We start from the raw sequence: 26,478 nt of genomic DNA, 5'->3' as shown, positions 1-26,478 counted from the left end.
ACTAGATAGTCTGTGTGATGTGGATGCTAGAGCTAAAGCCATGGTCAATATTTTACCGTATAGTATTTTACTTTTGTTTTGCTTCAGCCAAACATAGAAAGAAAATAAAAAAAACATTTTCTAATACTTATGTCTTATGAGATTCCTTATGATCAAACTGAGACAAGACCACAGTCTGTGAGGACCTGAAGGCTCCAATTGCAATAAGATGCTAGCACAAAACAAGCAATAAAAAGACAACATATTTTGATCAAATAGTGCTGCAGTCATTGTCTTCATACTGGTAGTGATGATGCAGTTCTGATAAATGCCTGTAAAAGAAAGATTAACCATATATCGTGCTCAGTGGTGAAACTGCTTTGTAAGTTCCTTACAAACCATTTTATACTGATTAAAAAAACAGAAATGAGAATGCTATATCTGAGCAGAGATAAGCAACAGACAGCTGTGAAAGTAAGATATTCAAAGTCACTGAGCCAAAGACGCAGCTACAGAACTCATGACTCAAGAGTTTGCAAAATATATCCTTTCAAGAAACAAAGTTAAAAATGAGTTTATTGTTCATTATGATTGTGAGCAGATATAATCTGACCAGTTTTTACATTTAGATCTTACATGATGTGTAAAGGATCACTCAGGCAGGCAGAAGTCAGCCTCGAGGCCTGTACTAATGTTTATTGAACATATTTACAGAGAATCAACAATCCAAACACAATGACCGACACTAGTGACGGTCCTGATTCCACAGGGCAGTGACAGATCCAAACCACTTCACAGAGTCTTTAGAATTACTCCTGAACAGCTCACCACTTTCCAACATTGGCTTCTCCACAGGAATCTGCACACAGGAAAATAACTAATGATGGGACATACTGAACATTTGTGGAGAAACCCAAACAAAACAAGCATTAAGAGGCTCTAATGCCCGTGTCTCAATGTCGCGGCCCATGTCATCTCTACTTGCGGCCCGCAGAATGACGTGAAGACATATTTTTAAAAATTATTATTCAAAAAATGATTTAATATGAGGGCAATAGGCAAAGTGTTACAGGCATAGCCCTCATCCTTTCAACGCCTCTCTCTGTCTCTCGCTAGCAAAGTTGACCCAGACAACAAAGTAAAGCTAGTTTTCAGCTACGAGCCCAACACGTAACCCGACGTATTAGCCAGAGGTCCCTTTACTACGGTTCGGAGCCGCGGACCTGTTTTATATACGCGCGGAATAGTTTTCTATACGAGATCGCTGCAAAAAGTGCAGCCTTACCTAATGTCCACCCTACTGTTACTTATTTTTATTAAGATTTAAAAATCTAGTTGGTATTGGTATGGCTAGTAACCTTCAGTAATAGTAATAAATCACATATTATTGTTGTTGTTGTTGTTAATTTATTTCAAACATGTAAACAATATACAGGTACATTTAGTAAAGAAAAAAAATACTATAAAAGTCAATACATTTCAATATAGCTACCGTTCTGATTCAGAACCGTTCTGATAAATCACATATTATCACGTATGATAATATATTAAGTAATCCAAAGCATTCAGAATACGTTACTCTCATTGAATAACGTAACGGAATATGTTACAAAATACATTTTGGGGCATGTATTCTGTAATCTGTAGCGGAATAGATTTTACAAGTGACCTTCCCAACACTGTCTGTGGGATACCCTTAAACCTCTGCCTTCTTAATACCATGTGAAAGGGTTTTCTCCAGAGATGGAGATGTTATTACCAAAAAGAGAAGCCAGCTGAGTCCAAACACAGTGGAAAAAATATTATTTTTAATTAAACTTTATTTTTATAGCACCAAATCACGAAGGTGCTTTATATTGTAAGATAAAACCCTACAATAATACAAGGACCAACAGAAGACCCCAACAATTATATGAACCCCTATGAGCAAGTAGGGTGACACACAAGTAGGTAGGGATTGTATTCTCAGTATTACTTATCAATACAATTCTCTTATTGATTCTTATTGGGTTCTTATTGGCTCCACTTTGATATCTACCACAATCTCTAAGCAGCATATCGAAGGCATTACATTCTTGCAGATTAATTGCATGCTGTGGGTCAAATGTTTGTGCATGTTGGAGGCATCGCCCCTTCTTGTAGAAATTAGTGCTGGGGTTGTTAGTCAAAAAAGTAATGCATTACACATATTACACAGGACACTGTTCTTAAAAGTATTGCAATGCATTATTTACTCATTACATTACTTAAACTGATTACATTACTTTTGTGTTACCCTGTAAAATAGCTGAAACACATTGTCACATATTAACCATTTAACAGTATAAACCTTAGGAAACAGTCCCACACACCAACACAAATCCCGATCCTAATGAGGACACAAGTATGAGCTTTCTCTTAGTATTTAGGTATGAACACAAAGCAAAAATGAAAACCAGCCTTTAAAGCGATCACCACAGTGATTCTACTTTAGAAACACAAACAGGTAGAAATGGAGGCTTCAAGCCTGATTGTTCATCCTGATTGTTTGGCCTGCAAATATGCAAGAAAACTTATTTTTTGTACAACAACAGAAAAGCCAGCTGTGAGTGACAAAATTTGCGTGATGCTGTGGTCATGTGGCATTAAGTTTCTGAAACACAAACAGAGAAGTGGTACATTTTCTTAGAACTGGTGCACTGGTGATGCAGGTGATAATTTAAATGATTATATAAGGCGGTGCTGCTGAAATGTATAAAAATCAAAGTGGCAAGAACCAAGTGTTCTTTGTTCCAGTTTGACTGACTTGAACGTAACAGCGTGTCTCAGCTACACTCTGCTCATCTCGAGTCTTCGCTCCTCATTTGGTAAGAATGTTTTGTTTGTATAATAAAAATATTTAATACTCAACAGGCTCATGTTCTACACCTCCAAGGAAGTATAACAACCCTCTCCTGCCTCACTTTACCTACTTTTACAATCCAGACATGGGCTTAAAAACATGCTGACATTATCTGGGTTCTGTGAGCAAATCCTTTATAAGCTACGTGCATGTACAGTTGAGTGGGACAGGTTAAATCTTTAATTTTCATTCACACTGACTATCATATGTTGCCTTTTCAGTTATGTAATTGACTTATTGTAAGCATTCGCCAGCTTCAGAGCATCTCACCTGCTGCTCCAGACGACCAACTTGTGCCTGAACTGCTGCAGGTTAACCAACCAACCAACCAACCAACCAACCAACCAACCACTCATCAGTAAGTTTATGGGACATTCATGTTTGCACTCAACTACCACATTGTAAATACTGTATATTATATTATACTTTTTGCGCTCAAACTACCATATTGTAAATACTAGTATATTTTTTTTATTTATTGTGCTAAGGGCCTTCTTTTTATTTTATAGTTTATACTTACACTGTTTACTTGGTTATTATGTTACTATGCTGCTTCTTTTTTTATTGCTGCTGGCCTCTTTGTGTTACCAAACAAATTTTGTTGCATAACCACAATGACAATAAAGTTCTTTAAGTTAAGTTAAAACAAAAATAACGTAAGTGTCCAGATTTGGTTTCATAAATTACTCTTTTAACAGATACATTTAGCAAGAATGCTGTGCTGGATGTCTTTTAGTGCAGGAAAGGTGATGAGTTTCTTGAGTTCAGTTTTATTCTTTTTAGATGTGCAGTACATCATTGTTATTACAGACCAATCCAAACTATATGAGAGGAAAGACCTCTAGTAGTCACATTTAAGATGACTTCATGTCCGAGTTGACGATTAGGGTCATGCTGGTTATTAATGTATGAAAAGACAAAATCACAATTCTAGTGAGTCTTAGTATAAGACATTTAGATTCAACAGTAATTTGTGGTTGTATTAAGAAATAAGCAAGATTATTAAACAATGAAGCCAATAAACAAAATTGGATGATAGCAGACCCATATCACACTTTTCTCTGGCCTCTTGAAGCCCCAGAACAACATCTGACAAACTGTTTTGTTTTCTTACTTCTGATCTTCCAGTCTCAGAAGGTATGCAGATAGCAAACACACACAGAGGAAATCAGTCTCCCCTTTCAAAAACTACATTATTTGTGTTGTTTAATAAGAACACTATTTTCCTTTCTCTTCACCAGAGGATCATGCAGGTTCAATTTGTCTGTTTGCTGCTGGGCCTGATTTCTGCTGTGGAGCTGTCTGCAAGCCTGGACTTCTATCAGAAACATGTCATTGGATTCATGCACCCAGATGAATGTACTACAGTGATGCAGATGAGACACATCAGAGGTCATTTTGGTACATGCAAAAAAGTAAACACATTTCTTCTGGGCGCACATCAAAGGGTCCAAAACATCTGTGCAGGTATCAGTGGACAACGAAGTTTTAGCTTTAATGTTGTTGTATGCAAGCATCAGTTCAGTTTACGCCCTGGTTGCAGATATGTGGGTCAACGCCATGACAACAGGATTGTTGTTATAAAGTGTAAACACGGGGTGCCAGTCCACTTAGGTTAAACCATTCCAAATCATTCTGTATAGTTCAGTTGTGGTTAGTCTAAAGTTGACAGCCATCCTGGCTACAATCTCATGTTATTGCTTGTCATGATTTTTCTTCAGTTTGCTTTAAAAACAAATGAATAGTGAAAAAACAATAGAACATTTTGTTCTGCATTCAGTTGTCTTACATGGATTAGTTGCCTTCTGTCAACTTGCCTTCTGTCTGCTGAATTGATCAAATAAACTTACGAACCAGCTTTCTGCCTCAGAGAATTTCTGTTACTTAAAATTTTCATGATTTTTACAAATTGTATTTTCCCACCTAGATTCAAAGAGAAGCTGTCTCACATTTAGTTCAGTAACATTAAATAGTGAATGAAAACAAAATGAAAACAGCATTTTCAATAATGAATGAATTTCCATGGATTTTTGAGGTAAAGGCTGATGTTTCCTGTACCAAATGTAACAGCAAGAGTTTCACTTTAAACCTCTACACTCCTACATGTCAGGGAGAATAACTCTGGAAATGAAATATAATCTATGTAGAGTCACTACTTAGTGGGCAGAGGACAGATATCACTTTACTGAATGCTTTAAAGTCACATGTTCTTTATTTGCTGTATGTAGATTAACAGTATATTAACAGATTTATTCATCTGTTAATCAACAGTGAACAAACTGTAGCTCTTTTCAGTGTTTATTTGTGCTCATTGAATGATCTCTGTTCAGATAATATGCTGGACTCATCTCATGTTTCTTCAAATAAGGCATCACTTGTCCAGCTGTCAAACTCTGAAAGAGTTACAGTTTCACCACTGAGCACTTTGAATGCTTATTCTTTTATTTACAAGCATTTATTTCAGCTGCATCACCAAAGCCACAAAAAAGTGACAGTTTCAAAATCAAAATAAGACAAGAAGTAGCATGAACACAGAGACTCAGATAAGGACACATGAGCTTGACACTAGGATGGAAATAAACAAACATGGGAACACACGACGGACTTTGGAGACAAGGAGAAAACACAAAGAGAGGGACACTGGAAACAGGTAAAGGAGACAAGACACAGAGACAGCACTAAGACACAGAGAGAGGGAGAGACAAGACGGGCTGGGGAGACTAAGGGGACACTGAAGACAGAACACAGAGACAAAGGCTATGACAGAAGCTGCACTTATTGAAGCTGCATCATCATTTCCATCAAGATAATGGGAACATTATTAAAGCAGAATGTTTAATCAAAAATAATGACAAAATTGGTGTTTACTAAGTGAGAGGATTTACTCAAACAACATGTACATGACTTACACTTAACTGTATGAAATACATTTGCATTCATACACAGAACTGCAGCAGGACCCGGTGCTACCATAGGCTGGATCTAAGCCATCAGCGGGACTTTGCTCACACAAACACACTCCACAACTTTCTGACTTGTATGCACATCTTCTGGATACTCACAGTATTACTGACATATGCCAAACACTGAAAACCTACCTAGATGGGAGAAGTAATCACAAGAGTGGTGAATTGGTGTTTGTTTTTTGTTTTTTTAGCTTTAACCCCTTCTTTTAACATGATGAGATTTTACTGCTTTGAAATTTCATATATCTCTTAACTTTTAAACTTTGTAACTCAGTCACAGAATTTGAATTTTACAACATGCAGTTATTAGTTTCTTGTTATTTTAACCTGTCCCACTCAAACAGGACTATAATCAGGGGTGCACATAAGTGGTCCGCAGGTGCGCATTCGCTGTCAAAATAAAAGACGTGCACTAGATAAGAAGTTGCAACATGCGTTTGCGTACATATAAAAGGCACTGTTTTTGTCCGGTAGAGTGGGATTTCCGCGGCATATTCTGCACCACATCGCTGTGCGTTCGTCATTTGTTTGAAGCCAGCTCACCTGACCTCACTCCTGCAACCACTTTTCTGAGAAAACGCGCTTCTTTTGCGGTTCGGACTCCTTCTGACATTTCTTTGGAGGTGGAGGAACACCAAAGTAATTGCTTAAAGGAGCTTCTTCGACATCTTTAAGAGTTCTAAACAAATGTCTGTCCTCCTCCAAGAAATCTTATGTACGCCAACGCGCGTTGCAACTTCTTATCTGGTGCGCGTCTTTTATTTTGACAGCGAATGCGCACCACTTATGTGCACCCCTGACTATATTTCCCTTCATGTGATTATACAACTTGTACTGTCATTGCATCTTCTTGCTTCTTCTTGCTCCTAGTCTTTTTCTCTGAGTCAGAGAGACTGAGGTCCATGGTGTCATGTAAAACTACTTTGAAATTCTGACCGTTTGATAATAAATTATGAAAACTTACCATTTGAGCATATTTGTCTTCTCTCATAAAAAAACCCAGCAGCACCAGGTTTATGAAGTTGCTAGTTAGCCAATATTTGTGTGCATGCTGCTGCCTCTCGTCTCATGTTAATGAAAAAAGTTACCCCACAGCTTTAATAACTTTATCTAAAAATCTCTCAGTGAAATTTAATGTTGCAGGCTTGGAAACATTTTGGGGTAGTCGATGTTAAATAGAGACAGTGCCACATTTTTTTATCTAGTCATTGTGATTAAATATGATTAAATGCGCACAGTAAAAACTATGTGAAAATTGGCTTTTCACAAGTATACAGAAACTGTCTAAGTGTGAGGTCAGGTATAGCACGGTTGAAAACGAGTGCCCGGCCATCCAGTGGGTGGTCGACCCCTCGTGCACAGCTCAGGAGTCGCTGACAGTCCCCTCTGAGGCCTTCCCCAAACTGCAGCCTAAATTCATGCTCAAGCCATCTGCCATTATCTACTAAAAATGCTGTCAAACCTAAAATGAGGATGTGGTCTCAGCTGGTGAAATTGCAATTTAAACCGCTTTGAGGCAACTGCAGTTGTGAATTGAATTGAACAGGATGAAACTGGGATAATATCTTTTCTTAAATTCATTATTAGTTCAACATTGACAAATATGAGTTGACAAATATCAGGAGCCAAAAAGAAAAACAAAACAAAAAACAAACTAAATTAGTATTTCAGATGCTGAAAATAAACAATTACAGTTGTTTAAATTCGCTATCAGCGAGTTAGGTCTGAATCAATATTACATGTAAAAAGTACAGAACTGAAAATAAATTGAAAATATAAAGGTAAATGAACTGCTTCTTCTCTTTTCTACTCTCTACAACTTGCCTCAATCATCCAAGTAATTTTCTCTATGCTTTTTCTCTGTAAGTGCTTAGAGCCTGTACTTTTTTGCTTTAACTTGAGTAATGAAATTGAATCAGTACTTTAACTTTCACTGGAGTACTTTTTTAACAGTAGTATTTATTTCTACTTACGTAGAGAATGTCTGTTCTTTTACCAACTCTGGCTATCTGGTCAGTCTTTTAAAATCTATTCCACTACAGATTACAGAATACATGCCCCAAAATGTATTTTGTAACATATTCCATTTTGTTACTCAATGAGAGTAACGTATTCTGAATACTTTGGATTACTTAATATATTATCATGCTTTTTACAACTACATGAATGTACTATTGCTGTGTGATTTATTACAGGGTGGGCCATTTATATGGATACACCGTAATAAAATGGGAATGGTCGGTGATATTAAAGAATCGCCCAAAATTTCATCTGCAAGGCTTTCAAAATAAACATGCTCCCTTTTAGACTCGAGATTTAGAGTTTCAAACCATTTAGAGCTCAGTGTTTATAAGGTTTTATGCACGGAAAGTCAACAGTGACAAATTTGAATCTCTAACAACCTTTTGGTAAACCATGTAAGATAGAATAAGAAATTGCTTGTTTATTATTATTGTGAAGTTAAAAGTGAAGTACAACAAAAAATAAATACAGTTGAAACTGAAGAAGGAAAAATTTTAAATTCCAGATTATTTTCACATTTTATTTTTAACCTATAAAAATATCAAACATTCAATCATTTCTCTTACAAAACCTTTTAAACTGATGCTTGCAAAGCTTTTTTATATGTGTTATATTAATTGGTCCATATATTAAAATGACAGTTGGATATTGATACTAAACTTCAGCACTTTGTAAAATTACAGCAACAGGCCTGAACCTGCTTAGCTTCCAAGAGCTGGCTAAACGATGGGGCATGTTCAGGATCTTCCTGAAGTTTAACAATTTCCCAAACAGCTACACAAAGTCAGTTTCCATATAAAACAAGAAAGAAAGAACAGGGTGTGACATGGAAGGGGCACTCTGGCAAACAAATTACTGCTTTTGTTAAGTTACAAAACTTGCAGACTTGTTCACGAGTGACCGGAGAAGGGAACGGGAGATCGACAGATGGATTGGTGCTGCGGCTGCAGACTCTTTACCAGTCCGTGGTGAAGAGAGAGCTGAGCGTAAAAGCGAAGCTCTCACTTCACCAGTCGATTTACGTCCTTACCCTCTGTCACAACGGGACTGAACGGACTCATGCGCAGGCTCTGAGTAGGGAACAATAAAGGGTTTTTATTTACAGAAGCACCAGGTGATCTATTTACAAAGTGGGGAAAAGACGGGTTCCGGGAATCCACACACGAACAGGGGGAAAGACACGTGCAGTCCACAGACGCTCCAAAGTCCTCACTCCGTCCACGCCTCACGCTCCTCTTCACACTCCACAAGAAACACAAAAGCTCGCTCCAATCCTCACACACTTGATCGCTCAGGTAACACAGGGGCAGGTCCAGGGAAATCTATTCACAGAGATGCAAAAGGTTACTGTAAGAAGATCGCTAGGGAAACACGAGAATGAACTGAGCTGGGGTTAACACTGACGAGAGTCGGCAACGGTCCAGCGACGAGAAATACAGGGCTGCCATCTTATAAAGGGACTGGAACACTGTTGGGTGATGAGCCACAGGTGTGACCAGGTGCGTGGGCCAAGGGCAGGAGTGCACAGGTGAGCTCCGCCCAGGCAGTGAGAGAAGGAGGGACAGAGAGGGAGGGAGAGAGCGGGGACAAAATCAAAACAAACAAACACATGTAGCCACACTGAGCCAACCGGGTAGACACAGGGACCCTGACACCCTTGCCTTTTTCAGAAATGTCATGTATGAAAGTCTATAATAACTACAATTATAAGGATATCAATATATCCTCATATACTGAAGACTTCATAATTTACCACATATGGACAGCATTACATGACTTGATCTTGATTTTGTGAACTTTTACAGTATGGATATTTGACATATTTTCTTGCACAACTGACATAATGCAAGCTTTAACTGATTTCTTTTTAGATATAAATTCATTCAAAGTGGTCAGATATGCAGATGCTGAACTTTCCTCTGGCAAATATATGAACTCACTGCAAACAATATGACTTTTCAGAGAGTTTCCTATCTATTGTATTTTTACTTTAATAGTTAAGCACGATTACCATTTAGGAAACAAAAATAAACAAGTTAATAAAATAAAAGAAATAATACTGATTTATATATTCACTCTGTTTACTTTTTTGCTATAGAAATACAATGAAGACTTCCATTTTCCTGCTGGTGGCGCTCTCTGGCACTGTGCTCTGCATCGCTGACGGACGTGTTCAGAATTTCCAAAACCAGCATATCATCAGCACGATCCCACCAGGGGGATGTGATGATCTGATAGCAAACAGGAACATCAGAGATAATAATGGTAACTGTAAGCGCAAGAATACCTTCATCATTGGTAACTTTAATCAAGTTAGAACAATTTGTGATCCAAGCAATCGTATCAATGTGAATAGAAATCTTTATGAAAGCCCCTACGACATGCACATTCTGTATTGTAAACTGTTGGGAAAAACAACCGATACACATTGTACATACAAACAGATACAGATGAAAAGGCGTATTGTAATTGCATGTGATAAAATCAATAATTTCCTTCAGCCTGTACACTTTGAATGTTGCTCTTGAGTTGAGAGATGCTGTGAGCTTTGCTGCGATCTTTAAACATCACTTCATGATGCTGGTTTAGATGCTTTATAAGACTTTGTTAAGTTTCTTAAACAGTGATGGAAATAATAAAGAGGAAATATGAGAGAACTGACTTTCAGTGAATGTTGAAAAAATACCACAATAACAAAAATGATGGCAACATTGTTACACTTTGCTTTCTTAGCTTGCATATTGTACATTTTCACAGTTGTTTCTTATTGGCTACATCTTCTCTTGTTGTCACAACTATTGCTCAACTTTCAGCTCTCATTAAATTAAAAAAATAAAAACAAAAAACAAGTTGCTGCTGGTAAGGTTGGCATTCTTGCAAGACTCAGTAATGCATACAGAACTACTTAAAAAAACAAAACAAATAAAAAAATGCGTACCCCACGTTTATCCCATGTTATTCCAGGCTGAGTTTATGCATTTATGCTTATTTGTTTATAAAATATTATAAGCTGGTCTGCGGTCATTTGTAACTAAAGAAAAAACAAACAAAGAAGGCTTTAGTTATAGAAATCAGATATTAGTGGATGAATTTATGAATTTGTTTTTGCTTGTCCAATAAATTGTGGCATGGCTGACGAGGCGAACGGCAGCACCTTGTCTTATATCTCCTGTTTTATAGTTCAATAATCTGTCACACCCACTGTTACAGGACCTGCAGTCCTTCTTTTGCTCAGATTAAATGATAATTAACCCTCACTGCACTTCTCTGATGACATGAAACCCCCCAAACAAACAAACAAACAAACAAACAAACAAACAAACAAACAAACAAACAAACAAACAAACAAACACACACACACACACACAAACAAACAAACACACACACAAACACAATAAACATTATTTAATCCACTAAAACTAAGACACAATGCAGAAGTAGTGTGTGAAAAGTAAGTGCACCTTCACTGGTGAACATGTTGATGTTTTGTTTTCCCAGTTTAGGTTTTGTTTAGTGTCGTATTGATTTGCCTTGCCCCTTGTTTTGTATCTTTCTACCAGCCACAAATAAACGGCTCACTTTTCGTTAAATTATAGTTTTGCTTCTAAGTGTCGGCTTTTGGGTCCACGCCTCTAATTCCACTCAGTCTGCAGCATCAGACTGTGACAAGAGCTACATTTATTATCACTTATATATAAAAGTCATTATTTGGGATTTGATCTATTTCCACACGTATTGTAAGAAAAACAATTACCCCCTATTGACTAGGGACTAAAAAAGCATGCAGAGAGAGCATTTCAGTAATGTTTTGCTATATATATATAATTTTTTCTACAAGTTCTGTGAGTTTGTTGTGGAGTTGCTCAAGTTGTTCAAGTATTACCTGAGGCCTGTTCAATGAAGGCTTACCTCTGGGTTTCCTGTCCTACACAGGTTTGGTTCAGACAGATTAGAACCAAAAGTTACCTGCTCCAGGTAATCTGCTCCAGATTAGAGATCAACAATGCAGCATTTTTATAACAATTTTATCATTCCATAAGCGTAGATACCTGATCCAAAAACAGCACATCTGTAGTTGCAGACCTATTAAATTTTTACACAGACCAAACCTACATTTAGTTTCTGTTTTTATATTCAGTCTTTACTCTTAAACCCTGCAGGTGGCAGAATAAAAACTAAAGGAGCAGCTTATGAGTTGTGGTTTAAAATAAACTAATTTTCACTGATTATTTTATGCACGGCATGTTTTAAGTGCGATGTAGAATCTCTGCTGTAGAAATGCATGTTATATGTGTAGCTTGCTATCTAGCTAAAACCACTGAATGGTAAATGGCCTGTATTTGTATAGCGCTTTACTAGTCCCTAAGGACCGCAAAGCGCTTTACACAACCAGTCATCCACCCATTCACACACACATTCACACACTGGTGATGGCAAGCTACATTGTAGCCACAGCCACCCTGGGGCGCACTGACAGAGGCGAGGCTGCACTTGACTTGATCTCTGCTCATCTCCAGGCTTCACTTCTCATTCGGTAAGAACTTGTTTGTTTATTAACTTTTTTATAAAAAACAGGCTTTTGTATACTTCCAAGAAAGAGGAAGAACTTATTCTTCTGCCACAGATGAATGAGAATTCATCTTTATCTGTCATCAGTTCAGATAAAAGCATCACTGATTATTCTGAACACTGTTTTAAAGCTTCTGCGTCACTCTAACTCATTTCTTCTTAAAGTTGGCAGACAGGATTTTGAAGGAGGACATAGTGGATTCTCCCTTTAATGAGCATATTATCAGTGAACACTGAATGCAAATAACCCAAAAGCTCATTAAAGAAGCAGGTTGGCTCATAAGGTGCTCTGTACTTATTTTATGCAAGTGCTGTTTGTTTCTGGAAACAACCACCATCTGTAATCAACACAGGACTTATTGAACTGTCAGCTGTGCAGACAACATGGCACATTTTGGGAACACCTATAGTTGATGTCTTAATTGTGAAAATAGCTACTATGTAGTTGATGCTTCCTGTTCTGCCAGATCAGGTGTAGCCTTTGTGGAAGTGGGTTCCACTGGACCTGTGTCTGTGAACAATCCATTCAGGGTGATTTTTTTTTGGCAGGCAGCTGCTCACATTAAACTGTGACTATTAGCAGTTTGGTTATTTTGAACGCCTCGGCTGGAAAAAATTCAAAATGGTTTCTAAACTTGGCCACAGCTCTGTATATAAAAGGGCGTTAGAGGATTGCTTCATATTTTAAGACTGATTAAGATTAATTCATATTTAACCTTTTTATTTTTACATCTCACCTTTTACACCTCATTGAGTTGCTGCCATGTGATTGAGTGTACATGGTTCTTTGTTTTAAAATGGACTTAATGCTTGGATGAACATACAGTAATGTTTGCCAATCTGTCACGGTTCTGGGTCCGTTGGACCCAGTATTTTGAGTTTATTATATTTTGGTTTACTTTTGCATTATGGATTGTTTCTTATGTTTCTCTGGCGCTTTGTGTTTCAGTTATCTTGGTGTTTTGGATTTTCTCATTTTGTGGTGATGGTGGTGATGATGATTATTGTTATTGAGTTCCATGTTTCTGTTTATTGGTATTTAGGATTTGTGTTCTCATGTTTTGTGTGAGTTTAGTTCCATGTGTCATTTTCTGTCTCTCTCAGTGTCAGGTCTGCGTCTTGGTGTTGTGTTCTCATTTCCTGTTTTATTGTGAAGGTCCGCGTCTCATGTGAGTGTGTTCAGTTTTACCCCTGTCTCGTCTTGTTGATTATTCCCAGCTGTGTTCCCCACCTGTGTGTAATCTCCTTGTGTTTCTCTGTGTGTATTTAAGTCGCGTCTTCTGTGTTTGTAGTTGCTGGTCCGTCTGTGTATCTCTGTGTATCCTCCATGTCCTATTCGTGTGTTCTCCCTGCTGCCACCATCTTGTACCGTCGTCCACCTTGCTTTATGTTCAGGTTCGTGTTCTTGTTCATGCTCTGTGATTTAGTTGTCCCAGTATAGTTTAGTTCTCCGTTTTGTCGTTTGCCTCTCTATATTTTTGTATCAATAAATCACCTTCACACCTTCACGACTGCCTGCGCTTGGATCCTCTTTTTCCTTTTTTCACACGGCTCTTCCCACTCGCCGTGACACAATCTAGTTGTGATGTTTATCCCCTTTAGCTTTATTTTTTATTTTCACGATGAAAAATGGTTTGTTGGTTCATATATATGAAGTTATAGTGTTTCTGAAAAGCCTAAAAAGATTTTTTTTTACCATAGTAAACTTCAAAACAGACTTTATTATATGATACCGTTTTTAAAAAGGATAACAATTGACTTCAGCATAATATAAAATAATGTGTTTTCACGATACCTGATTTTTAGCACTATGTATGCATTGGTCAACTTTCAGATCTATGAAGTTCAGCTAAGTTATCTATGTTTTCATTTTTAGTTTCCATTTGTATTTAGATAGGCCGATGCACGGCCGATTCTCTGATGTGTATCTGTTTCTACCTGTGCTGATGCTAGCATGACTAAAGCTGATCAAGCAGCAGTAAATATGTGAAGCAAGGCAGAAGGATGTACTGATAAAATGAAGAGAATCATAAGAATATAACAGCACGAGCACTGCAAATGCAACAAAAACATGTTGACATCAAATGGTATGTTATTTGAAATCTATATGAAACAATGACACGTCTATGTTTTCCAATTTTTTTTTTTTGCATTTATTTATCTTTTCCACAGTTGTCTAAATCAGTCTGTCTGTGGACTGGTACAGCTGAAAAGCCGACGCAGCCAGTTCCTCTTCCTCTTCTTCTTTGGTTTGTTCTCTGGCACAGTCTTAGCTTCAGTTTGAAGTTCAGCTGGATTGGTAGTTATCATTTTCTGTCTGTCTTCTGTTTGTTGGAAAGAGTCACGTAGAGTAACTGCAGTCTGTGGCAGGGAGTCCTCCTCTTCTTCCTTGTCCTGTTCTTTGGTGTCTTTTTCCACCAGAAGCTCAGATTTTCCATTTGCAGTGTTGGACTTTTGGTCATTTTGCTCCTGTGTGATTTTAATGTAGGACGCTTTGACTTCTTTCAACTCTTGATGAAGAGTCGCTACTTTCATGTCATGAAGCTCCTTTTTGGAGCAGAGCTGGGATTTAAGCTCACTGATTTCCATGTTCAGTGTCTCCTGGTCCTGCCTATGTTCATCTTCCTGTTCCTTGAGTTGGTTTTGAGCTTCTAGGAGCCGTTGTTGGAGTGTTCCTATTTGCTCTTGTTGAGTCCTGCACTGGCCTTCAAATTCAGCCTCCTTCAGACCTACAGAGTCCGTGTGTGAAGCCTCTGTGGTTTGGGTAGAAGAGTCCTCACACTGCTCTGTGGTAGGGTCACTGACGTCTTCATGCAGGACACGGATCATGTCATCCAGCATGACAACTGCTTGGTTGTCCTTTGTTTGAAGCTCTGTTTCGCTCTTATCGGGCTTATTATTATCATTAGCCTCCTCCAGTTGCTCTATGAGCTCTTTAATTGTTTCTTCATGCTGTTTTTTGTCGGCAATCATCTGTGCATGAAGTTTGCTCACCTTAGACTGGTAATAAGAAGCCCTCTTATTAGCAGCTACCAGTTTCCAGTAGAGCTCGTTCTGGTGGTTTTGGGAGGTTTGTAGTTGATGCCTGAGAGCAGCGATCTCGCAACATGAATCATACTGGACTCTGCCATGATGGGGTATAAATCTGGGATTGGGCTGCCACGTCCCTCCCTTTGGTCCAGGGTTTTGTCCACTGGCGTTGTTCACGTTTGCCTCTGCCTCCATATTCACGTCCTCCTTTGGTTCTGACATAGGGAGGGATTCAGGGTTTTCCATTTCAGAGGTTCCTTCAGGGTTTTCTGACATTTCTTCATTTCTCGGGTTGCTTCCATCAGCCACTTTGTTCTGGGCTTCCAGAAGAGCCCGAGCATACGCCCGAGTAATCGGTCGTCTGGGTTCTTCAGCCACTCTTTTCTGTTTTTGCCCCCTTTTTTTCTTGGCTTTCACGTCCACGTCTGTTTGAACTTGTGCCACAGGACGTGTTTCAGGATTTGGTGTTTGGGGTTTTTTGAGGTCAATTTTCGATCTTACCAAAATTGTTAGTTTTGGTCCCACGACCACTTCCATCTGTGCTTCTGCCATTTTATATGCTTCAGCGTCTGCGTCTGCGTCAGCGTCTGCGTCTGTGTTTCTTTGCGTCTTCCTTATCTTGGTTTTAACAAACAGGTTGTTGTGTAGTTCTGCCGTCGAAGAGTCGCTACAGTTGGCTGAATTTCTCTCGTAGTTATGGATTTCCAATGACAGAATGTGATGTCATCACAGGCTTTGTGCCTCTGATGTCATCACAGGCTTTGTGCCTCTGATGACATCACAGGCTTTGTGCCTGTGAATCTGTGATTGGATAATTCCATAATAAAATGCCCACAAATTTACTTTAAAAAAGTCATTTTATTTTGTAGTATATGTTGATTTAACACTATAAAAGCTACTTGACCAGAATTGCAGTAAAAAATACAACAAAAGCAAAACAACTTGTTATAAGTGGTTGTTACAAACAAACCTAACCAAAGTAGAAGACGACTATTTAGTGGAAAAATATTAGACATTCTCACTCATAATAACTGTATAATAATGTAAACTAGGACACATTGATATTTAGTTAAAGGTGTTTATTAAAACTATCCAATGAGCAGCATATTTTACTGAATGTCTGTAGGCACTGGGATCTTGGTGGTTGCCTAGGCGACAGAATGTCATCTGTTTTGTTTTTAATTGAGTTTCACTGGTGAAACTAAGAAACAACAGGCTGTAGAGGGAGACTTTAACAGAGCTTTACTAACTCTTACTGTCATATCCAGTGTGGACAAATCTGTATAGATTTATATTAATATATTAGTCATTCATTTGAATAATCCAAGGATGCAAAATAAATATCACAGGAGAGTTTATGAGACGAGGTCAAGTTCAGAGACATAAGTTTAGCAGAGGTGAAGCCTAGAGGACAGCTGGCAGCTACACCCATGTATGACAGCACCCACCTGTCACAAACAGCAGCCTCTCCATGCCTGACTCTGCATCCAAGCATTTTAAATGAGTCATCATCCTCAGAAATCATCCTTTGCATAGCTGTTATGAAGAGAAAAATAAACTTTAGAGCTGAAAATCAGATATGAACCGTGATCTGGAAAGGGAAGGGCCCCTGCTGCCATTCACCTTGGAAAAAGTTAAAAATGGTTTATAAATTTGGCCTCAGGTCTGTTTGTCAGAGGGAGTGAGGTGATTGCTTCATAATTAAAGACTGATTAAGATGGATTCATATTTTCTTAAAGGTTTTTTTTTAGACCTCACCTTTTACACCTGTATTGAGTTGCTGCCATGTGATTGGCTGATCAGATATTTGCATTAATGAGTATTTGAACAGATCTACCTAATGAAGTTTTATATTTATGATGAAAATGCTTTGCTGGTTCATACCTATGAAGTTACAGTATATCTGCAAAGCCTAAAAAGATTTTTTTACCATAGTAAACTTCAAAACAGACTTTATTATATGATACAGTTTTAAAAAAGGATAACAATTGACTTCAGCATAATATAAAATAATGTGTTTTCACGATACCTGATTTTTAGCACTATGTATGCATTGGTCAACTTTCAGATCTATGAAGTTCAGCTAAGTTATCTATGTTTTCATTTTTAGATAGGCCGATGCACGGCCGATTCTCTGATGTGTATCTGTTTCTACCTGTGCTGATGCTAGCATGACTAAAGCTGATCAAGCAGCAGTAAATATGTGAAGCAAGGCTGAAGGATATACTGATAAAATGAAGAGAATCATAAGAATATAACAGCACGAGCACTGCAAATGCAACAAAAACATGTTGACATCAAATGGTATGTTATTTGAAATCTATATAAAATAATGACACGTCTATGTTTTCCAAATTTTTTTTGCATTTATTTATTTTTTCACAATTGTCTAAATCAGTCTGTCTGTGGACTGGTACAACTGAAAAGCCGACGCAGCCAGTTCCTCTTCTTCTTTGGTTTGTTCTCTGGCACAGTCTTAGCTTCAGTTTGAAGTTCAGCTGGATTGGTAGTTATCATTTTCTGTCTGTCTTCTGTTTGTTGGAAAGAGTCACGTAGAGTAACTGCAGTCTGTGGCAGGGAGTCCTCCTCTTCTTCCTTGTCCTGTTCTTTGGTGTCTTTTTCCACCAGAAGCTCAGATTTTCCATTTGCAGTGTTGGACTTTTGGTCATTTTGCTCCTGTGTGATTTTAATGTAGGACGCTTTGACTTCTTTCAGCTCTTGATAAAGAGTCTCTACTTTCATGTCATGAAGCTCCTTGTTGGAGCAGAGCTGGGATTTAAGCTCACTGATTTCCATGTTCAGTGTCTCCTGGTCCTGCCTGTGTTTATCTTCCTGTTCCTTGAGATGGTTTTGAGCTTCTAGGAGCTGTTGTTGGAGTGTTCCTATTTGCTCTTGTTGAGTCCTGCACTGGCCTTCAAATTCAGCCTCCTTCAGACATAGCTTTACTAACTCTTACTGTCATATCCAGTGTGGACAAATCTGTATAGATTTATATTAATATATTAATTTGAATAATCCAAGTATGCAAACTAAAAATCACAGGAGAGCTCATGAGACCACAAACACTGATCAGGTCCAGTTCAGAGAAACAGAGGTTTTTGGGGGGATTTTGTGCAAGATTGATGGTTATTCTACATTTTAATATTTTTAATGATAACATTATCACACTTCTTTTTTCACAAATGCAAATTAAAATTTTCAGTCTGGATGGGATTCAACTTAAATTCTATATCTATAAAATTGTGTAATTTAAATGTTTTACTTAAGCATGTTTTATTATTATTATTATAAGCAACCCTGTTTAATGTAGCAGTTTGAGGAAAAATGTCCCTGCAGATGTTCTCGTGCTGTCCCAGGATCATTAATTGTTTTTGCAATATGTGTGGAAATAAAGGTTGATCACATGTTCAGAAAAATGTATGCACCTGGAGATAAGACCAAAGTATATGAAAAACATATTTCCAGTTACTTTCAGGTAGAATCTATGACACATGTAGTTTTTTTGTTATTTCAAAAATGTATATTTGCTGTTAAAATGGAACAAATGAAGCCCTACCCATATAGCCCTCCGTACTTCATGCAGACAGACATGTGGTCATAAAGCTACATTTCACATTAGTTCTCCCTCAAAGTGCATTCAGAAAAAAACAAAACACCCGGAGACATTTTCAAGCTTTTCAGTATGCTTTATTGAGGCACATGGTTGCTGATTGAATACACACATGAACGGCTGCCGCATCCCAGCTGCCAGCCGACACATCTACAACAGCAACAACTCAGACAGCGCAAAGCCTTTTAAGTTGGCGAGGCGTGATTGCAAATGACGTGCAGGTGCACCTGCAGTAGCATCGCAGACCACGCCCCCCCGCCACGCCACTCTTTCCTCATGGTTGCTCGTTATCGTTGCTCTCAGAGGGCAGAAAGTCCCGATCAAAGTGCACAGGTAACTTCCCTTCACATTTCATGACAATGATCCTGTTAGTGAGAAGCCTGCCTTCATACTGGCAGTTGGGGTTCCTGGCTCCCTGATGCTTTAGCTTACATTTAATTATGCGAAACGTTGCGGTACTGTACGTCATGCCGCTATTTTCATCGTACCTCCCATCACCTCTACAAATGGATTTGACCTTTGCTGGAATGCTGAGGATGAATGTGTTGGTTTCCTTACAACTGTTGTCAATTTTGTAGATATTCCTATCTGATATTTCTGTGTTACACTGCTCTGCAGTCATCTTAGCATCTACATGCTGTCTTCTAAACTTTTCATACGGGGTTTCTTCAGGTCGTTTCTCGCTTAGTTGAAAATGGTTCACTTTGGAAAATCCGGTAGCAAAGAGCAGCACAAGCATCAGGCAGACAAACAGTGTCTTCATTGTCTCCTGAAGAAGGAAAAACATGGACAATTTTTTCACATTAAGAATTAGGTAGATACATCCTGAAGCTCAGTAAGTCGTCTTTGTGAGCTGCAAAAGAACTGATAGACCTTTTTCTTTAAATGAAAGAAGTAGTTTTATTTATAGTTTTCTTTTTTATTTATTTATTTCTAATCTTATAGAGAAATTTGTTCTCTGTTTGTTTTTCAACTGTTAGGAAGATTGAAAACGATCAAGCTTTATAAATATCCTAAACAAGACAGCTCCTGGAAGCAGACTCAGGCGTGATGATGTCATTTTGAACTGGAAAAAGAAGCCTTGAAAAGCTGAAGGTCTGTTTTATCGTTGTCTCTCTTGGCTGAGAGCTTAAAGAAGTCAACTTTTAAAATTATTCCAATAAACTATACCAGCCCACTAAATGTCATCATATATTTGATTTTATGGTTTGGTTATTTTTGCTATATTTAGTGAGCCATTTTAAACTCAGTTTACAAACTTTTCAGATTTTTATAATTAATATATAAGCTTAGTAGTTGTCTTTAAATGTTTAGATCAAGGGCGTAGATTTGGAATGGACGGAAGGGACATGTCCCCACCAATATCCAGCGATTATTGAATTGTCCCCACCAATAATTTGATCTCTTCGAGTAAAGAAAAACAAACCCGATAGAAAGAAAAAAACGATCTGTCAACGTCTCATTCACCCAGCGGTGCAGAAAGAGTTAAATTACGTTCTCTACTGAAGTCCTAGTCATGTGACAAATATGGCCAATGTGATTGGCTGTGCCTTTCAGGGAGCTCTGTTTAGTTTTAGCAGTGGCAAGCCTGCGCTGCGAGGACCTGCAAGGAGGAGAGGAGGATGGCAGCAAAAAGGAAGAATCTGGATATAAGAAAGTATTTTTCAAAGAAACCTGTAAGTCACTTAAAGTCAAGTTCACTCATAAAATGTGTCCGTCATAATAACGTTACAGGCTATGCTAGGCTTTGGCCCACATCAGTCTAAAATTGTATGTAACCATGAATAACGTGTTTTGGAAACTAACTGCACAACAGGCAGCACTATTAGTTATCTCAGTCCCAGAGTAGCATTTCTAATTTTGATTGAAACTGTCAGAGAAAACGGAGCCTCGAGCAAGCCAGGATATTAGTTTACAGAGGCTGTTAGAATGTCTAATGTTAAAATGTTGGTGACACAATAATTTCATCCTAATGGCACTGACATATTCATAGGGTTAATTTTTGAGACAAAATATCATGAGGTAGTCATGATTTTGCAAATATTCCACCTTGTAGTGCAGTTTGCACAAATTGTTTTAAAAATGCACTCACCCTACAAACATTACTGATGAGTCAAGATCTGCACAAATTGACAGAAACACTGAAGCAGCTACCCATTTTATTCTTATTGTCATGTATGTCCTATTTGTCAGGTGACAGAAGAACCAACACAAAGCTCAGAGAGCAATGGTGATACAAGATCACAGGTGAAATTGGATGATGACTTGTTGGTTCATGACTGTATTTGAAGCACATGTGTGACTGCATGTATTTGGAATGTCTCACTGTTATTTATCAGGTGACAGAGGCAGCTCTGCCATGTTGTAGTTCGGACAGAGGTGAAGAGGCGAGGTCACAGGTGACTGACTGATGATTTGGTGCTATAGATTAACTAGTATTTATTATCATGACAATTGTTAGGCTGCTGATATAAATTGATTCATTAGTGTATATTTGACAAAGAATCTGAATTGACATGTCTCACTTTTTATATGGCACGAATCAATGTGTTATTTTATCAAGAGGCAATATGTCCTAGTGCAGTCAGAGGGGAAGAGCCAGGGCCAAAGGTGAGGCACATCAAGCACATAATAATAATTTTAATCTGAGGATAAAAGGCATGTACTGAGGCTGAAAGACGCTTCAGTGCTCTCAGAAGACTTAAAAAGATGGCTAAGGTTAACAATGACTCAAATGAGATTAAACAATGCTGCTGTATGCCATGTCCACCAGGAGAGACTGGACAGCAGAGATGGAAAACCAGCAGTTTATCTCAGTTAACGAGAGGAGAAGTCATGTGTTTGGCTCCTTCACATAGTGGACATTGAGTTGTTGTGTGGGGCACCAGTAGTCCATGTCTGTTGCTGTAACAGTAGTTCATGTTTAGAATAAAAAATCCCAGCTCACTGAGTTGATCGGGGCAATAGTGCCTAAAATGTTGCATAATTTTGCTGAGAGATCTTTTACTTTGTGGTAATCTTAGATGAGTAGTTTTATGGACAAAAACCAGCAGGTCATTCAGTGTTCCCTTAGTCGTCTTAGTGCCAAAGTATAACAGATGTTGGTGTACTATAACTGAACTAATGTTGTTAAAGTCATATTCTTTTATTGTCATGACTGTATTTGAAACTATTTTTATTTTTGTATGATACCTGAGTTATATGGAATATGGCTGAAGTAAACTAAAGTCTAAAATACTTAGTCATTTGTTTAATAGTAATTTAACATTATATAATTCACATATAAAACTATGAATTGTAATTTTAAATGGTTTAAAAGCATGTAGAATAGCATATGTAGGCAAGTATATTTCTCCTTTTTTTATCAAGAAGCAAAGACAAAAAGGAAAAAAAAAAAAAGAAACAGGGCAGAGTTCAGTGGTTGAATCATCCGTCCCCACCAACGCCAAAACCAAATCTACGCCCTTGGTTTAGATATTTAACCTTGTTTTATTACTTTATATTTTATATTTATCGTATTAAGACATCAAGATATTTGTTTTTGCCTTAAAATTTTGTTTTTTAATTTGTACTTTTTGTAATTTTTTTTTTATTTTGTCATTTTGCCTTTTTTACTTGATGTGATTTGGATAAATATATATTTATATCTACAGATATATTGAGAGAGTTTTTCTCTGGGTTTCACAAGACCATTTTATAGATAAAAGTCCAGGTCATAATAGCTCTGGTTCATTAAGAACAAAGTTTAAATCCTATTTAATGGAAATGCCCTTCTGCACTCACAGTTATTCTTTCCTGTCATTATGCTCTGTAGTAACAATGACACACTGCAAAATAATAAAACAGAACTCAAGACACAGTTGATTTTCCTCCAATTTGTATCTGTTTATGTGTAATTTATAGGATTTTTTTATTTCAAGCTTTTCCAAATTAAGACACTCACCTTATTTTTCCTTTACTAATGAGCAGTCGGTTGATTAACCTGCAGTGGTTCAGGTATGAGTTGGTTGTCTGGAACAGCAGGTGATGAAGATGTCGTGAAGGGTCTGTGGTGGATGTTTATAGTGGGTTCATTATATAACTGGATAGGCAACATCTGACAGTCAGTTTAAATTAGATCTTAATTGTATTTGAAAACAAATCAGCAAAAACACGTCTCTCACCGTGCAAGCATACAGCTTACGTAAGTTTAGTATGCTCACCGAATCCAGTGTTTAGTGTAGCAGCAGAGTTATCACAGTTTTTGGAGATGTTGAACATAAGCCTGCTGCCCAGCTTTAAAAGGAAAATCATTTTAAATTATACATAATAAGTTCTTACCAAAAGAGGAATGCAGACGGAGATGAGCAGAGATCTCTTCTAGTGCAGTTCTGTGAGTGCTGTGAGTTATAGTTCACTTCTGTCACAGAGGAACAAAGTGTGTTTGGATCTGGACACTTTGATTTTTATACTTTTGATCAGCACCACCTCAAATAATCCTTTGCATCCACACCTACATCACTAGCCCACCACTTCTAGGAAACTTTAACACTTCTCTGCTTGTGTTTTACTACCAGTTGGTAGTAATCGTTTCATATGAGGATTTAAATGGATGTAAAACAAAACAAAACAAAGGATAAAAGAATATATATTTTTTTAAAAAGTATATTTAATGAAGCTGATCGAACAAAAGTGCAATATGTCATGATGACAAGGTTTACAATTTAGGCAGGAGAAGACCAAAAGAGATATTATAAAATACAATACAAGACATGAAAACAGGCATCTTTTGCAGAGGTCAGGGGTCGGGGGCCCAGGAAGTCTGACCCTCAGATTCCAGGTCTGACTTCGAGTACATAAAATATCATCTTTCTTGTGGGGAAGGAGCCTGAATTAGAGCAGGAAGTTACACCATATTGAGATTGATGGGCTAGCCTCAATGCCACTGTTGGACTCTCCAGTTTCCTTGGAGGAGGTTTGACTTCGTGCCGTTGTTGGCTGGACTCTGTGCTCATTGATATCCCAGTATCAGTGAGTTAAGACACCATGTGTTTATGTTCTGTGTGGCACACAACAAGAAGAGAAGCCAAGAGAGAACACATCAGCCTCCAATGACAATTTATTAAAAAGTTTATTGGAGGTTAGTTGTTGTGTTATTGAACCTCTGTGCTAATGAAAGTGTGTCCTTAATAAACGTACTCCATAAGAAAGTGTGTTCACAAGTGCACAGAACACATTAGGACACAGGTCAATGATCAATTTTACAATTGTATTGTCAGATCTATGGACACACTTGGATACTCAGGTGATAAGAGGAGCAGAGATGATCAGCTGATCAGGATTTGGTGGTGAGTTGGATCAGGTGGTGGAAGATACAGGACAGGCCTGACATACACAAACGTATAGTGAAGGTGTAGAGGCTCAGATCTGTGACTCGTTAAGTCCCAGCTCAGTGTGCATATTTAGATGTAACGGTGGTATATAGAGACTTTACCTGAGAACTTGTATCAGTGATGTTTTCATCTCAGGCATGTACATTTCATTTGTGAATATATTTTTAATTAATACTTGTGCAACAGATTCTTTCGAGTGTTAAATAGAAAATATATGCTGAAACTGAAGTGATGGGTAGCACTCTTTAGTTCACTCCTGCTCTCGAAACAATGTAGGTGGTCCAATTAACATATTTACATTTTTTTCATTTGTTTTTGCTGTTTCACTTGCCAAATATTTCCAGTGTGACATTTGATCAGGTCTTGTAAACCTTGCCTTTAACGACGCAGTCACTCCCAGGCTGCTGTGCTGATCACCGGATCTTAACTTAATTGTCACAGTGCAGTCAGAACAAAACAGCCATGCAGACATATGAGTCACAGTGACATTAAAACTGATGAAGACAGTCATAGTTAGAACCAGCAAACTGAATGAACTAAAAAAGATACTCTAAATTCAACTGGTCTAAATTATCAGGATCTCAGTGTTAAGTCCATATTTTTGAAGTAGAAGCTTTTACTGGTTTTACTTGAGAAAAAGAAATAACAAGGAATTGTGTTGGAATTTGTCCAGTTGTATAGCTGCAGTTTAACAGATGAAATCATGTTCAGTGCTTTGTCCTGTCAGTAAACACAGATTCTATATTTGCACTGAATGGAACAGCATATATTTTCACTGCTTTTGGCATAATGACAATAAAAGGTTCAGATTCTGTTGAGTGTGAACGCACAACATCAACACATATGCACTCGCTTTGCAATTTTAAGCTCATCCTTTAAACATAGTTGTACACGCTGATGAATGACTTCTTTTTAGTTTCAAAGTCTGACCTGCAAAGCTGATCCACCCAGTGTCCTCCTCAGTCGTGCTGGTTACATGATTGCTGTAAAAGTGCTAAACTACTGTGACCCGATTAATTGAACTGAGCTCACACTGCAATAACTTATCAGTGATGTGGTAGTTTAAGTACTTCATTACCAAATTGTATGAATGAAGTACATCAGAAGATGTTGGAGAAGAAGGACTTTACCGGGTGGGCCTGGACCCCCGAGGCCTGTCCCTGTGCCGACCTCGTCTGAGTCTAATAGATTTATAAGATAGAGCTCATCAGAAGACTAAGATATGAATATAAACATGATATTTGTCAGTTTAATTTAATGTTTTAACATCATTTTATATAACACTCTATTTCAAACCTGGATTAGACACTTTGCAAAACATGGAGGCTAACTGCATGGTTTCAAATTGCAATTTTGACTTTAAGTCGACTGATTGTTCAGACCTGCTCTGGGGCCTGTCTGAAGCATTAAATTCACATGGACATATATTTGTCTCCACACCTACGCAGGAGAACTTTTTTGTAAGTGTGAAATGGAAAATAAAAGAAGTAGAGATGTGGGTGTTCCTATTTACATAACTTTATTTTCTGTTTCTTTAGCCAAACATGTTATTTGATCAGAGCACCTGCCTGTACACCTGCTGTTAACCAAGCAGTTATTTTCAAGCTGCTACACTGATCACAAAATCATGACATATGAATGACAGGTGTCCAGTGTCACGTACCGATATTAATGACAACAATCATGGGTCAAAGCCACATATGATGAACATTTATTACGATATCATGATAAATGTAATGCAGTGGGATAACTTCTGCAGTTATTATGTTAGTGATGATGCCTCTTTGGTTTTCATTCACTCACAGCTTTGTGATGTACGATGGAGTGTCAGGGCCACATTAAGAAGATATGCTGCCACGGCTGCTGTACCCTCTACAACACGGCTTGTGTAGATGAGTTAGTGAAGCAAACTGATCAGCTGTGATTATTGTGTCTCTTGTGTTTTGTGTTTTCAATGAACTGAAAGCCCTCTTTAATGCACAAGGGTGTGACCATCCACATCCTTTCATCTGTCCAGTGTCAGCCATTCATTTTGTGCAAATGGTCAAG

General features: G+C 37.9%; 1 protein-coding gene and 1 long non-coding RNA gene across 4 annotated transcripts in view; one reads left to right on the top strand and one right to left on the bottom strand.

The window, feature by feature from the left end:
- nfkbiz (nuclear factor of kappa light polypeptide gene enhancer in B-cells inhibitor, zeta) overlaps positions 1-26,478 on the bottom strand; it is a 692,084-nt gene that overhangs the window by 219,399 nt on the left and 446,207 nt on the right. The window lies entirely within an intron of this gene.
- On the top strand, positions 2,675-4,570 carry LOC109197349 (uncharacterized). The gene is made up of 3 exons (XR_002058462.2): positions 2,675-2,825; positions 3,115-3,218; positions 4,102-4,570. It is a non-coding gene; the product is annotated as an uncharacterized LOC109197349 (long non-coding RNA).

Source organism: Oreochromis niloticus, linkage group LG23 (genome assembly GCF_001858045.2).
Source record: "Oreochromis niloticus isolate F11D_XX linkage group LG23, O_niloticus_UMD_NMBU, whole genome shotgun sequence".
NCBI classification, from domain to species: Eukaryota; Metazoa; Chordata; class Actinopteri; order Cichliformes; family Cichlidae; genus Oreochromis; species Oreochromis niloticus.
The sequence above is the reverse complement of the archived record's forward strand: the minus strand, read 5'-3'. Positions and strand labels throughout refer to the sequence as shown.